The 15719-nt window shown below is 33.1% G+C and overlaps 12 non-coding genes across 12 annotated transcripts; all 12 read right to left on the bottom strand.

Moving 5' to 3' along the window:
- Window positions 1-831: 831 nt before the first annotated feature.
- TRNAT-UGU (transfer RNA threonine (anticodon UGU)) lies at window positions 832-904 on the bottom strand. Its single transcript has one exon. It is a non-coding gene; the product is annotated as a tRNA-Thr (tRNA).
- Window positions 905-2136: 1232 nt separating this feature from the next.
- Window positions 2137-2209, bottom strand: TRNAT-UGU (transfer RNA threonine (anticodon UGU)). Its single transcript has one exon. It is a non-coding gene; the product is annotated as a tRNA-Thr (tRNA).
- Window positions 2210-3457: 1248 nt separating this feature from the next.
- TRNAT-UGU (transfer RNA threonine (anticodon UGU)) lies at window positions 3458-3530 on the bottom strand. The gene has a single exon. It is a non-coding gene; the product is annotated as a tRNA-Thr (tRNA).
- Window positions 3531-4778: 1248 nt separating this feature from the next.
- Window positions 4779-4851, bottom strand: TRNAT-UGU (transfer RNA threonine (anticodon UGU)). The gene has a single exon. It is a non-coding gene; the product is annotated as a tRNA-Thr (tRNA).
- Window positions 4852-6086: 1235 nt separating this feature from the next.
- TRNAT-UGU (transfer RNA threonine (anticodon UGU)) lies at window positions 6087-6159 on the bottom strand. The gene has a single exon. It is a non-coding gene; the product is annotated as a tRNA-Thr (tRNA).
- A 1250-nt stretch (window positions 6160-7409) lies between these two features.
- On the bottom strand, window positions 7410-7482 carry TRNAT-UGU (transfer RNA threonine (anticodon UGU)). Its single transcript has one exon. It is a non-coding gene; the product is annotated as a tRNA-Thr (tRNA).
- A 1232-nt stretch (window positions 7483-8714) lies between these two features.
- TRNAT-UGU (transfer RNA threonine (anticodon UGU)) lies at window positions 8715-8787 on the bottom strand. The gene has a single exon. It is a non-coding gene; the product is annotated as a tRNA-Thr (tRNA).
- Window positions 8788-10035: 1248 nt separating this feature from the next.
- TRNAT-UGU (transfer RNA threonine (anticodon UGU)) lies at window positions 10036-10108 on the bottom strand. The gene has a single exon. It is a non-coding gene; the product is annotated as a tRNA-Thr (tRNA).
- A 1232-nt stretch (window positions 10109-11340) lies between these two features.
- On the bottom strand, window positions 11341-11413 carry TRNAT-UGU (transfer RNA threonine (anticodon UGU)). Its single transcript has one exon. It is a non-coding gene; the product is annotated as a tRNA-Thr (tRNA).
- Window positions 11414-12660: 1247 nt separating this feature from the next.
- TRNAT-UGU (transfer RNA threonine (anticodon UGU)) lies at window positions 12661-12733 on the bottom strand. Its single transcript has one exon. It is a non-coding gene; the product is annotated as a tRNA-Thr (tRNA).
- A 1232-nt stretch (window positions 12734-13965) lies between these two features.
- Window positions 13966-14038, bottom strand: TRNAT-UGU (transfer RNA threonine (anticodon UGU)). The gene has a single exon. It is a non-coding gene; the product is annotated as a tRNA-Thr (tRNA).
- A 1248-nt stretch (window positions 14039-15286) lies between these two features.
- On the bottom strand, window positions 15287-15359 carry TRNAT-UGU (transfer RNA threonine (anticodon UGU)). The gene has a single exon. It is a non-coding gene; the product is annotated as a tRNA-Thr (tRNA).
- Between the last annotated feature and the right edge of the window lie 360 nt (window positions 15360-15719).

Below are 15719 nucleotides of genomic sequence, written 5' to 3'. Positions count from 1 at the left end.
TTCTGATATATATGCAATATCTATAATTGAGGCATACCTGGGAGACACTTTGAATCAAATTATTTAAATGCATTTTAAAATGAGCTGTTTTATGTTAGTGTGGTGTGTACATAATAGAGATCCAAAATTGGTCATACTTTCCATGGCTTTCCAACTTTAGGATCCATAGGGTAGAATTATTTCAAAATGTTAAATCCGGACATCTTTATAGAGTTATTTGTAGTCATTAGTGGTCATTACCCTGAGTGTGCTTGCACGTGTAGAGTATATATGCTTACATGTTCAAATCAGCCTTCAGTTATATCTATTGACACCTATGTTCAAAATATTGGTATCAATTGCACAAGATGAAATCTGCTCTATGCAATGCAATCTTGAAGAACCTTAAGATGACCATAAACACAACAATTGTAATTGAAAAAAGTACATTTACCAGAAAAGATTTGAAATTTGCTGTATATCAATTTCCATCCTCAACCAGACACCAAAATGTGTATAACATAACTTAACCAAGTGGCTCCATAGCTTTAAATGCTCTTTTTAAAGTTAAATAATTGGAAATCTCTTATATTTATTTTATAATGATGGTGAATAACCATGCTGGGAGTTTCGATTTGAAGGAAATTGGTCCAATAAAAGAAAACACAAATGTTTTCAAATATGCTCTTGAAACCAGTCAATAGGTTAGACTGAATGCGATATGTGTCTTTCCAATTTGGCTATACAAGTGTGTATTCATCATCTTCTCATTTAGCATACTAAAGCAGACTATTGCAATATAGGTTGCTGCAAATTAAGTTTTAGCAGGAGTATTGTTACGCATGATGCATTAGGCCCCAGTGAGATTTGAACTCACAACCTCTGGTTTACAAGACCAGTGCTCTAACCCCTAGGCTATGGAGCCACTTGGTTAAGTTATTTTATACACATTTTGGTGTCTGATTGAGGATGGAAATTGATATACAGCAAATTTCAAATCTTTTCTGGTAAATGTACTTTTTTCAATTACAATTGTTGTGTTTATGGTCATCTTAAGGTTCTTCAAGATTGCATCAAGACAGTCACATAAAATTGGCAAAGTAGTTGTAGTCATCTATAATGGACTAGGAATGTATTACTTTACTTCTTAACGAGCTGTAGGAGAGAGGCCAGGTTAGCATAAAACAAAATATTTAATCCTCCTGCCTTATAAAGGAACACTTCAACTTTGGTTTTCATTATACTTTAGCACTAATATGACAATTAAAAATGTAGGCTTATGTATACTGTTTTCATTCTCTTGGTTCTATTTATTGTGATGTTGAATCCTTTTCAAATGGCCTAATCTGATATATATGCAATATCTATAATTGAGGCATACCTGGGAGACACTTTGAATCAAATTATTTAAATGCATTTTAAAATGAGCTGTTTTATGTTATTGTGGTGTGTACATAATAGAGATCCAAAATTGGTCATACTTTCCATGGCTTTCCAACTTTAGGATCCATAGGGTGGAATTATTTCAAAATGTTATAGCCGGACATCTTTATAGAGTTATTTGTAGTCATTAGTGGTCATTACCCTGAGTGTGCTTGCACGTGTAGAGTATATATGCTTACATGTTCAAATCAGCCTTCAGTTATATCTATTGGCACCTATGTTCAAAATATTGGTATCAATTGCACAAGATGAAATCTGCTCTATGCAATGCAATCTTGAAGAACCTTAAGATGACCATAAACACAACAATTGTAATTGAAAAAAGTACATTTACCAGAAAAGATTTGAAATTTGCTGTATATCAATTTCCATCCTCAACCAGACACCAAAATGTGTATAACATAACTTAACCAAGTGGCTCCATAGCTTTAAATGCTCTTTTTAAAGTAAAACATTTGAAAATCTCTTATATTTATTTTATAATGATGGTGAATAACCATGCTGGGAGTTTCAGTTTGAAGGAAATTGGTCCAATAAAAGAAAACACAAATGTTTTCAAATATGCTCTTGAAACCAGTCAATAGGGTAGACTGAATGCGATATGTGTCTTTCCAATTTGGCTATACAAGTGTGTGTATTCATCATCTTCTCATTTAGCATACTAAAAGGTTGCTGCAAATTAAGTTTTAGCAGCAGTAACAATAATGACACATTAGGCCCCAGTGAGATTTGAACTCACGACCCCTGGTTTACAAGACCAGTGCACTCACCCCTGAGCTATGGAGCCACTTGGTTAAGTTATTTTATACACATTTTGGTGTCTGGTTGAGGATGGAAATTGATATACAGCAAATTTCAAAACTTTTCTGGTAAATGTACTTTTATCAATTACAATTGTTGTGTTTATGGTCATCTTAAGGTTCTTCAAGATTGCATCAAGACAGTCACATAAAATTGGCAAAGTAGTTGTAGTCATCTATAATGGACTAGGAATGTATTACTTTACTTCTTAACGAGCTGTAGGAGAGAGGCCAGGTTAACATAAAACAAAACATTTAATCCTCCTGCCTTATAAAGGAACACTTCAACTTTGGTTTTCATTATACTTTAGCACTAATATGACAATTAAAAATGTAGGCTTATGTATACTGTTTTCATTCTCTTGGTTCTATTTATTGTGATGTTGAATCCTTTTCAAATGGCCTATTCTGATATATATGCAATATCTATAATTGAGGCATACCTGGGAGACACTTTGAATCAAATTATTTAAATGCATTTTAAAATGAGCTGTTTTATGTTAGTGTGGTGTGTACATAATAGAGATCCAAAATTGGTCATACTTTCCATGGCTTTCCAACTTTAGCATCAATAGGGTAGAATTATTTCAAAATGTTAAACCGGACATCTTTATAGAGTTATTTGTAGTCATTAGTGGTCATTACCCTGAGTGTGCTTGCACGTGTAGAGTATATATGCTTACATGTTCAAATCAGCCTTCAGTTATATCTATTGGCACCTATGTTCAAAATATTGGTATCAATTGCACAAGATGAAATCTGCTCTATGCAATGCAATCTTGAAGAACCTTAAGATGACCATAAACACAACAATTGTAATTGAAAAAAGTACATTTACCAGAAAAGATTTGAAATTTGCTGTATATCAATTTCCATCCTCAACCAGACACCAAAATGTGTATAACATAACTTAACCAAGTGGCTCCATAGCTTTAAATGCTCTTTTTAAAGTTAAATAATTGGAAATCTCTTATATTTATTTTATAATGATGGTGAATAACCATGCTGGGAGTTTCAGTTTGAAGGAAATTGGTCCAATAAAAGAAAACACAAATGTTTTCAAATATGCTCTTGAAACCAGTCAATAGGTTAGACTGAATGCGATATGTGTCTTTCCAATTTGGCTATACAAGTGTGTGTATTCATCATCTTCTCATTTAGCATACTAAAGCAGACTATTGCAATATAGGTTGCTGCAAATTAAGTTTTAGCAGCAGAAACAATAATGACACATTAGGCCCCAGTGAGATTTGAACTCACGACCCCTGGTTTACAAGACCAGTGCTCTAACCCCTGAGCTATGGAGCCACTTGGTTAAGTTATTTTATACACATTTTGGTGTCTGGTTGAGGATGGAAATTGATATACAGCAAATTTCAAATCTTTTCTGGTAAATGTACTTTTTTCAATTACAATTGTTGTGTTTATGGTCATCTTAAGGTTCTTCAAGATTGCATCAAGACAGTCACATAAAATTGGCAAAGTAGTTGTAGTCATCTATAATGGACTAGGAATGTATTACTTTACTTCTTAACGAGCTGTAGGAGAGAGTCCAGGTTAACATAAAACAAAAGATTTTATCCTCCTGCCTTATAAAGGAACACTTCAACTTTGGTTTTCATTATACTTTAGCACTAATATGACAATTAAAAATGTAGGCTTATGTATACTGTTTTCATTCTCTTGGTTTTATTTATTGTGATGTTGAATCCTTTTCAAATGGCCTATTCTGATATATATGCAATATCTATAATTGAGGCATACCTGGGAGACACTTTGAATCAAATTATTTAAATGCATTTTAAAATGAGCTGTTTTATGTTAGTGTGGTGTGTACATAATAGAGATCCAAAATTGGTCATACTTTCCATGGCTTTCCAACTTTAGCATCAATAGGGTAGAATTATTTCAAAATGTTAAACCGGACATCTTTATAGAGTTATTTGTAGTCATTAGTGGTCATTACCCTGAGTGTGCTTGCACGTGTAGAGTATATATGCTTACATGTTCAAATCAGCCTTCAGTTATATCTATTGGCACCTATATTCAAAATATTGGTATCAATTGCACAAGATGAAATCTGCTGTATGCAATGCAATCTTGAAGAACCTTAAGATGACCATAAACACAACAATTGTAAATGAAAAAAGTACATTTACCAGAAAAGATTTGAAATTTGCTGTATATCAATTTCCATCCTCAACCAGACACCAAAATGTGTATAACATAACTTAACCAAGTGGCTCCATAGCTTTAAATGCTCTTTTTAAAGTTAAATAATTGGAAATCTCTTATATTTATTTTATAATGATGGTGAATAACCATGCTGGGAGTTTCAGTTTGAAGGAAATTGGTCCAATAAAAGAAAACACAAATGTTTTCAAATATGCTCTTGAAACCAGTCAATAGGTTAGACTGAATGCGATATGTGTCTTTCCAATTTGGCTATACAAGTGTGTGTATTCATCATCTTCTCATTTAGCATACTAAAGCAGACTATTGCAATATAGGTTGCTGCAAATTAAGTTTTAGCAGGAGTAACAATAATGACACTTTAGGCCCCAGTGAGATTTGAACTCACAACCTCTGGTTTACAAGACCAGTGCTCTAACCCCTAGGCTATGGAGCCACTTGGTTAAGTTATTTTATACACATTTTGGTGTCTGATTGAGGATGGAAATTGATATACAGCAAATTTCAAATCTTTTCTGGTAAATGTACTTTTTTCAATTACAATTGTTTTGTTTATGGTCATCTTAAGGTTCTTCAAGATTGCATCAAGACAGTCACATAAAATTGGCAAAGTAGTTGTAGTCATCTATAATGGACTAGGAATGTATTACTTTACTTCTTAACGAGCTGTAGGAGAGAGGCCAGGTTAGCATAAAACAAAATATTTAATCCTCCTGCCTTATAAAGGAACACTTCAACTTTGGTTTTCATTATACTTTAGCACTAATATGACAATTAAAAATGTAGGCTTATGTATACTGTTTTCATTCTCTTGGTTCTATTTATTGTGATGTTGAATCCTTTTCAAATGGCCTAATCTGATATATATGCAATATCTATAATTGAGGCATACCTGGGAGACACTTTGAATCAAATTATTTAAATGCATTTTAAAATGAGCTGTTTTATGTTATTGTGGTGTGTACATAATAGAGATCCAAAATTGGTCATACTTTCCATGGCTTTCCAACTTTAGGATCCATAGGGTGGAATTATTTCAAAATGTTATAGCCGGACATCTTTATAGAGTTATTTGTAGTCATTAGTGGTCATTACCCTGAGTGTGCTTGCACGTGTAGAGTATATATGCTTACATGTTCAAATCAGCCTTCAGTTATATCTATTGGCACCTATGTTCAAAATATTGGTATCAATTGCACAAGATGAAATCTGCTCTATGCAATACAATCTTGAAGAACCTTAAGATGACCATAAACACAACAATTGTAATTGAAAAAAGTACATTTACCAGAAAAGATTTGAAATTTGCTGTATATCAATTTCCATCCTCAACCAGACACCAAAATGTGTATAACATAACTTAACCAAGTGGCTCCATAGCTTTAAATGCTCTTTTTAAAGTAAAACATTTGAAAATCTCTTATATTTATTTTATAATGATGGTGAATAACCATGCTGGGAGTTTCAGTTTGAAGGAAATTGGTCCAATAAAAGAAAACACAAATGTTTTCAAATATGCTCTTGAAACCATTCAATAGGTTAGACTGAATGCGATCTGTGTCTTTCCAATTTGGCTATACATCATCTTCTCATTTAGCATACTAAAGCAGACTATTGCAATATAGGTTGCTGCAAATTAAGTTTTAGCAGCAGAAACAATAATGACACATTAGGCCCCAGTGAGATTTGAACTCACGACCCCTGGTTTACAAGACCAGTGCTCTAACCCCTGAGCTATGGAGCCACTTGGTTAAGTTATTTTATACACATTTTGGTGTCTGGTTGAGGATGGAAATTGATATACAGCAAATTTCAAATCTTTTCTGGTAAATGTACTTTTTTCAATTACAATTGTTGTGTTTATGGTCATCTTAAGGTTCTTCAAGATTGCATCAAGACAGTCACATAAAATTGGCAAAGTAGTTGTAGTCATCTATAATGGACTAGGAATGTATTACTTTACTTCTTAACGAGCTGTAGGAGAGAGTCCAGGTTAACATAAAACAAAAGATTTTATCCTCCTGCCTTATAAAGGAACACTTCAACTTTGGTTTTCATTATACTTTAGCACTAATATGACAATTAAAAATGTAGGCTTATGTATACTGTTTTCATTCTCTTGGTTTTATTTATTGTGATGTTGAATCCTTTTCAAATGGCCTATTCTGATATATATGCAATATCTATAATTGAGGCATACCTGGGAGACACTTTGAATCAAATTATTTAAATGCATTTTAAAATGAGCTGTTTTATGTTAGTGTGGTGTGTACATAATAGAGATCCAAAATTGGTCATACTTTCCATGGCTTTCCAACTTTAGGATCCATAGGGTAGAATTATTTCAAAATGTTAAATCCGGACATCTTTATAGAGTTATTTGTAGTCATTAGTGGTCATTACCCTGAGTGTGCTTGCACGTGTAGAGTATATATGCTTACATGTTCAAATCAGCCTTCAGTTATATCTATTGACACCTATGTTCAAAATATTGGTATCAATTGCACAAGATGAAATCTGCTCTATGCAATGCAATCTTGAAGAACCTTAAGATGACCATAAACACAACAATTGTAATTGAAAAAAGTACATTTACCAGAAAAGATTTGAAATTTGCTGTATATCAATTTCCATCCTCAACCAGACACCAAAATGTGTATAACATAACTTAACCAAGTGGCTCCATAGCTTTAAATGCTCTTTTTAAAGTTAAATAATTGGAAATCTCTTATATTTATTTTATAATGATGGTGAATAACCATGCTGGGAGTTTCGATTTGAAGGAAATTGGTCCAATAAAAGAAAACACAAATGTTTTCAAATATGCTCTTGAAACCAGTCAATAGGTTAGACTGAATGCGATATGTGTCTTTCCAATTTGGCTATACAAGTGTGTATTCATCATCTTCTCATTTAGCATACTAAAGCAGACTATTGCAATATAGGTTGCTGCAAATTAAGTTTTAGCAGGAGTATTGTTACGCATGATGCATTAGGCCCCAGTGAGATTTGAACTCACAACCTCTGGTTTACAAGACCAGTGCTCTAACCCCTAGGCTATGGAGCCACTTGGTTAAGTTATTTTATACACATTTTGGTGTCTGATTGAGGATGGAAATTGATATACAGCAAATTTCAAATCTTTTCTGGTAAATGTACTTTTTTCAATTACAATTGTTGTGTTTATGGTCATCTTAAGGTTCTTCAAGATTGCATCAAGACAGTCACATAAAATTGGCAAAGTAGTTGTAGTCATCTATAATGGACTAGGAATGTATTACTTTACTTCTTAACGAGCTGTAGGAGAGAGGCCAGGTTAGCATAAAACAAAATATTTAATCCTCCTGCCTTATAAAGGAACACTTCAACTTTGGTTTTCATTATACTTTAGCACTAATATGACAATTAAAAATGTAGGCTTATGTATACTGTTTTCATTCTCTTGGTTCTATTTATTGTGATGTTGAATCCTTTTCAAATGGCCTAATCTGATATATATGCAATATCTATAATTGAGGCATACCTGGGAGACACTTTGAATCAAATTATTTAAATGCATTTTAAAATGAGCTGTTTTATGTTATTGTGGTGTGTACATAATAGAGATCCAAAATTGGTCATACTTTCCATGGCTTTCCAACTTTAGGATCCATAGGGTGGAATTATTTCAAAATGTTATAGCCGGACATCTTTATAGAGTTATTTGTAGTCATTAGTGGTCATTACCCTGAGTGTGCTTGCACGTGTAGAGTATATATGCTTACATGTTCAAATCAGCCTTCAGTTATATCTATTGGCACCTATGTTCAAAATATTGGTATCAATTGCACAAGATGAAATCTGCTCTATGCAATGCAATCTTGAAGAACCTTAAGATGACCATAAACACAACAATTGTAATTGAAAAAAGTACATTTACCAGAAAAGATTTGAAATTTGCTGTATATCAATTTCCATCCTCAACCAGACACCAAAATGTGTATAACATAACTTAACCAAGTGGCTCCATAGCTTTAAATGCTCTTTTTAAAGTAAAACATTTGAAAATCTCTTATATTTATTTTATAATGATGGTGAATAACCATGCTGGGAGTTTCAGTTTGAAGGAAATTGGTCCAATAAAAGAAAACACAAATGTTTTCAAATATGCTCTTGAAACCAGTCAATAGGGTAGACTGAATGCGATATGTGTCTTTCCAATTTGGCTATACAAGTGTGTGTATTCATCATCTTCTCATTTAGCATACTAAAAGGTTGCTGCAAATTAAGTTTTAGCAGCAGTAACAATAATGACACATTAGGCCCCAGTGAGATTTGAACTCACGACCCCTGGTTTACAAGACCAGTGCACTCACCCCTGAGCTATGGAGCCACTTGGTTAAGTTATTTTATACACATTTTGGTGTCTGGTTGAGGATGGAAATTGATATACAGCAAATTTCAAAACTTTTCTGGTAAATGTACTTTTATCAATTACAATTGTTGTGTTTATGGTCATCTTAAGGTTCTTCAAGATTGCATCAAGACAGTCACATAAAATTGGCAAAGTAGTTGTAGTCATCTATAATGGACTAGGAATGTATTACTTTACTTCTTAACGAGCTGTAGGAGAGAGGCCAGGTTAACATAAAACAAAACATTTAATCCTCCTGCCTTATAAAGGAACACTTCAACTTTGGTTTTCATTATACTTTAGCACTAATATGACAATTAAAAATGTAGGCTTATGTATACTGTTTTCATTCTCTTGGTTCTATTTATTGTGATGTTGAATCCTTTTCAAATGGCCTATTCTGATATATATGCAATATCTATAATTGAGGCATACCTGGGAGACACTTTGAATCAAATTATTTAAATGCATTTTAAAATGAGCTGTTTTATGTTAGTGTGGTGTGTACATAATAGAGATCCAAAATTGGTCATACTTTCCATGGCTTTCCAACTTTAGCATCAATAGGGTAGAATTATTTCAAAATGTTAAACCGGACATCTTTATAGAGTTATTTGTAGTCATTAGTGGTCATTACCCTGAGTGTGCTTGCACGTGTAGAGTATATATGCTTACATGTTCAAATCAGCCTTCAGTTATATCTATTGGCACCTATATTCAAAATATTGGTATCAATTGCACAAGATGAAATCTGCTCTATGCAATGCAATCTTGAAGAACCTTAAGATGACCATAAACACAACAATTGTAAATGAAAAAAGTACATTTACCAGAAAAGATTTGAAATTTGCTGTATATCAATTTCCATCCTCAACCAGACACCAAAATGTGTATAACATAACTTAACCAAGTGGCTCCATAGCTTTAAATGCTCTTTTTAAAGTTAAATAATTGGAAATCTCTTATATTTATTTTATAATGATGGTGAATAACCATGCTGGGAGTTTCAGTTTGAAGGAAATTGGTCCAATAAAAGAAAACACAAATGTTTTCAAATATGCTCTTGAAACCAGTCAATAGGTTAGACTGAATGCGATATGTGTCTTTCCAATTTGGCTATACAAGTGTGTGTATTCATCATCTTCTCATTTAGCATACTAAAGCAGACTATTGCAATATAGGTTGCTGCAAATTAAGTTTTAGCAGGAGTAACAATAATGACGCATTAGGCCCCAGTGAGATTTGAACTCACAACCTCTGGTTTACAAGACCAGTGCTCTAACCCCTAGGCTATGGAGCCACTTGGTTAAGTTATTTTATACACATTTTGGTGTCTGATTGAGGATTGAAATTGATATACAGCAAATTTCAAATCTTTTCTGGTAAATGTACTTTTTTCAATTACAATTGTTGTGTTTATGGTCATCTTAAGGTTCTTCAAGATTGCATCAAGACAGTCACATAAAATTGGCAAAGTAGTTGTAGTCATCTATAATGGACTAGGAATGTATTACTTTACTTCTTAACGAGCTGTAGGAGAGAGGCCAGGTTAGCATAAAACAAAATATTTAATCCTCCTGCCTTATAAAGGAACACTTCAACTTTGGTTTTCATTATACTTTAGCACTAATATGACAATTAAAAATGTAGGCTTATGTATACTGTTTTCATTCTCTTGGTTCTATTTATTGTGATGTTGAATCCTTTTCAAATGGCCTAATCTGATATATATGCAATATCTATAATTGAGGCATACCTGGGAGACACTTTGAATCAAATTATTTAAATGCATTTTAAAATGAGCTGTTTTATGTTATTGTGGTGTGTACATAATAGAGATCCAAAATTGGTCATACTTTCCATGGCTTTCCAACTTTAGGATCCATAGGGTGGAATTATTTCAAAATGTTATAGCCGGACATCTTTATAGAGTTATTTGTAGTCATTAGTGGTCATTACCCTGAGTGTGCTTGCACGTGTAGAGTATATATGCTTACATGTTCAAATCAGCCTTCAGTTATATCTATTGGCACCTATGTTCAAAATATTGGTATCAATTGCACAAGATGAAATCTGCTCTATGCAATGCAATCTTGAAGAACCTTAAGATGACCATAAACACAACAATTGTAATTGAAAAAAGTACATTTACCAGAAAAGATTTGAAATTTGCTGTATATCAATTTCCATCCTCAACCAGACACCAAAATGTGTATAACATAACTTAACCAAGTGGCTCCATAGCTTTAAATGCTCTTTTTAAAGTAAAACATTTGAAAATCTCTTATATTTATTTTATAATGATGGTGAATAACCATGCTGGGAGTTTCAGTTTGAAGGAAATTGGTCCAATAAAAGAAAACACAAATGTTTTCAAATATGCTCTTGAAACCAGTCAATAGGGTAGACTGAATGCGATATGTGTCTTTCCAATTTGGCTATACAAGTGTGTGTATTCATCATCTTCTCATTTAGCATACTAAAAGGTTGCTGCAAATTAAGTTTTAGCAGCAGTAACAATAATGACACATTAGGCCCCAGTGAGATTTGAACTCACGACCCCTGGTTTACAAGACCAGTGCACTCACCCCTGAGCTATGGAGCCACTTGGTTAAGTTATTTTATACACATTTTGGTGTCTGGTTGAGGATGGAAATTGATATACAGCAAATTTCAAAACTTTTCTGGTAAATGTACTTTTATCAATTACAATTGTTGTGTTTATGGTCATCTTAAGGTTCTTCAAGATTGCATCAAGACAGTCACATAAAATTGGCAAAGTAGTTGTAGTCATCTATAATGGACTAGGAATGTATTACTTTACTTCTTAACGAGCTGTAGGAGAGAGTCCAGGTTAACATAAAACAAAAGATTTTATCCTCCTGCCTTATAAAGGAACACTTCAACTTTGGTTTTCATTATACTTTAGCACTAATATGACAATTAAAAATGTAGGCTTATGTATACTGTTTTCATTCTCTTGGTTTTATTTATTGTGATGTTGAATCCTTTTCAAATGGCCTATTCTGATATATATGCAATATCTATAATTGAGGCATACCTGGGAGACACTTTGAATCAAATTATTTAAATGCATTTTAAAATGAGCTGTTTTATGTTAGTGTGGTGTGTACATAATAGAGATCCAAAATTGGTCATACTTTCCATGGCTTTCCAACTTTAGGATCCATAGGGTAGAATTATTTCAAAATGTTAAATCCGGACATCTTTATAGAGTTATTTGTAGTCATTAGTGGTCATTACCCTGAGTGTGCTTGCACGTGTAGAGTATATATGCTTACATGTTCAAATCAGCCTTCAGTTATATCTATTGACACCTATGTTCAAAATATTGGTATCAATTGCACAAGATGAAATCTGCTCTATGCAATGCAATCTTGAAGAACCTTAAGATGACCATAAACACAACAATTGTAATTGAAAAAAGTACATTTACCAGAAAAGATTTGAAATTTGCTGTATATCAATTTCCATCCTCAACCAGACACCAAAATGTGTATAACATAACTTAACCAAGTGGCTCCATAGCTTTAAATGCTCTTTTTAAAGTTAAATAATTGGAAATCTCTTATATTTATTTTATAATGATGGTGAATAACCATGCTGGGAGTTTCGATTTGAAGGAAATTGGTCCAATAAAAGAAAACACAAATGTTTTCAAATATGCTCTTGAAACCAGTCAATAGGTTAGACTGAATGCGATATGTGTCTTTCCAATTTGGCTATACAAGTGTGTATTCATCATCTTCTCATTTAGCATACTAAAGCAGACTATTGCAATATAGGTTGCTGCAAATTAAGTTTTAGCAGCAGAAACAATAATGACACATTAGGCCCCAGTGAGATTTGAACTCACGACCCCTGGTTTACAAGACCAGTGCTCTAACCCCTGAGCTATGGAGCCACTTGGTTAAGTTATTTTATACACATTTTGGTGTCTGATTGAGGATGGAAATTGATATACAGCAAATTTCAAATCTTTTCTGGTAAATGTACTTTTTTCAATTACAATTGTTGTGTTTATGGTCATCTTAAGGTTCTTCAAGATTGCATCAAGACAGTCACATAAAATTGGCAAAGTAGTTGTAGTCATCTATAATGGACTAGGAATGTATTACTTTACTTCTTAACGAGCTGTAGGAGAGAGGCCAGGTTAGCATAAAACAAAATATTTAATCCTCCTGCCTTATAAAGGAACACTTCAACTTTGGTTTTCATTATACTTTAGCACTAATATGACAATTAAAAATGTAGGCTTATGTATACTGTTTTCATTCTCTTGGTTCTATTTATTGTGATGTTGAATCCTTTTCAAATGGCCTAATCTGATATATATGCAATATCTATAATTGAGGCATACCTGGGAGACACTTTGAATCAAATTATTTAAATGCATTTTAAAATGAGCTGTTTTATGTTATTGTGGTGTGTACATAATAGAGATCCAAAATTGGTCATACTTTCCATGGCTTTCCAACTTTAGGATCCATAGGGTGGAATTATTTCAAAATGTTATAGCCGGACATCTTTATAGAGTTATTTGTAGTCATTAGTGGTCATTACCCTGAGTGTGCTTGCACGTGTAGAGTATATATGCTTACATGTTCAAATCAGCCTTCAGTTATATCTATTGGCACCTATGTTCAAAATATTGGTATCAATTGCACAAGATGAAATCTGCTCTATGCAATGCAATCTTGAAGAACCTTAAGATGACCATAAACACAACAATTGTAATTGAAAAAAGTACATTTACCAGAAAAGATTTGAAATTTGCTGTATATCAATTTCCATCCTCAACCAGACACCAAAATGTGTATAACATAACTTAACCAAGTGGCTCCATAGCTTTAAATGCTCTTTTTAAAGTAAAACATTTGAAAATCTCTTATATTTATTTTATAATGATGGTGAATAACCATGCTGGGAGTTTCAGTTTGAAGGAAATTGGTCCAATAAAAGAAAACACAAATGTTTTCAAATATGCTCTTGAAACCAGTCAATAGGGTAGACTGAATGCGATATGTGTCTTTCCAATTTGGCTATACAAGTGTGTGTATTCATCATCTTCTCATTTAGCATACTAAAAGGTTGCTGCAAATTAAGTTTTAGCAGCAGTAACAATAATGACACATTAGGCCCCAGTGAGATTTGAACTCACGACCCCTGGTTTACAAGACCAGTGCACTCACCCCTGAGCTATGGAGCCACTTGGTTAAGTTATTTTATACACATTTTGGTGTCTGGTTGAGGATGGAAATTGATATACAGCAAATTTCAAAACTTTTCTGGTAAATGTACTTTTATCAATTACAATTGTTGTGTTTATGGTCATCTTAAGGTTCTTCAAGATTGCATCAAGACAGTCACATAAAATTGGCAAAGTAGTTGTAGTCATCTATAATGGACTAGGAATGTATTACTTTACTTCTTAACGAGCTGTAGGAGAGAGGCCAGGTTAACATAAAACAAAACATTTAATCCTCCTGCCTTATAAAGGAACACTTCAACTTTGGTTTTCATTATACTTTAGCACTAATATGACAATTAAAAATGTAGGCTTATGTATACTGTTTTCATTCTCTTGGTTCTATTTATTGTGATGTTGAATCCTTTTCAAATGGCCTATTCTGATATATATGCAATATCTATAATTGAGGCATACCTGGGAGACACTTTGAATCAAATTATTTAAATGCATTTTAAAATGAGCTGTTTTATGTTAGTGTGGTGTGTACATAATAGAGATCCAAAATTGGTCATACTTTCCATGGCTTTCCAACTTTAGCATCAATAGGGTAGAATTATTTCAAAATGTTAAACCGGACATCTTTATAGAGTTATTTGTAGTCATTAGTGGTCATTACCCTGAGTGTGCTTGCACGTGTAGAGTATATATGCTTACATGTTCAAATCAGCCTTCAGTTATATCTATTGGCACCTATATTCAAAATATTGGTATCAATTGCACAAGATGAAATCTGCTCTATGCAATGCAATCTTGAAGAACCTTAAGATGACCATAAACACAACAATTGTAATTGAAAAAAGTACATTTACCAGAAAAGATTTGAAATTTGCTGTATATCAATTTCCATCCTCAACCAGACACCAAAATGTGTATAACATAACTTAACCAAGTGGCTCCATAGCTTTAAATGCTCTTTTTAAAGTTAAATAATTGGAAATCTCTTATATTTATTTTATAATGATGGTGAATAACCATGCTGGGAGTTTCAGTTTGAAGGAAATTGGTCCAATAAAAGAAAACACAAATGTTTTCAAATATGCTCTTGAAACCAGTCAATAGGTTAGACTGAATGCGATATGTGTCTTTCCAATTTGGCTATACAAGTGTGTGTATTCATCATCTTCTCATTTAGCATACTAAAGCAGACTATTGCAATATAGGTTGCTGCAAATTAAGTTTTAGCAGGAGTAACAATAATGACGCATTAGGCCCCAGTGAGATTTGAACTCACAACCTCTGGTTTACAAGACCAGTGCTCTAACCCCTAGGCTATGGAGCCACTTGGTTAAGTTATTTTATACACATTTTGGTGTCTGATTGAGGATGGAAATTGATATACAGCAAATTTCAAATCTTTTCTGGTAAATGTACTTTTTTCAATTACAATTGTTGTGTTTATGGTCATCTTAGGTTCTTCAAGATTGCATCAAGACAGGTCACATAAAATTGGCAAAGTAGTTGTAGTCATCTATAATGGACTAGGAATGTATTACTTTACTTCTTAACGAGCTGTAGGAGAGAGGCCAGGTTAGCATAAAACAAAATATTTAATCCTCCTGCCTTATAAAGGAACACTTCAACTTGGTTTTCATTATACTTTAGCACTAATATGACAATTAAAAATGTAGCTTTATGTATA

Source organism: Taudactylus pleione, unplaced genomic scaffold (assembly GCF_031769625.1).
Source record: "Taudactylus pleione unplaced genomic scaffold, aTauple2 ptg001975l, whole genome shotgun sequence".
Classification (NCBI taxonomy): domain Eukaryota; kingdom Metazoa; phylum Chordata; class Amphibia; order Anura; family Myobatrachidae; genus Taudactylus; species Taudactylus pleione.
Note: the sequence above shows the minus strand (reverse complement) of the source record. Positions and strands in the feature narration are given on the sequence as shown.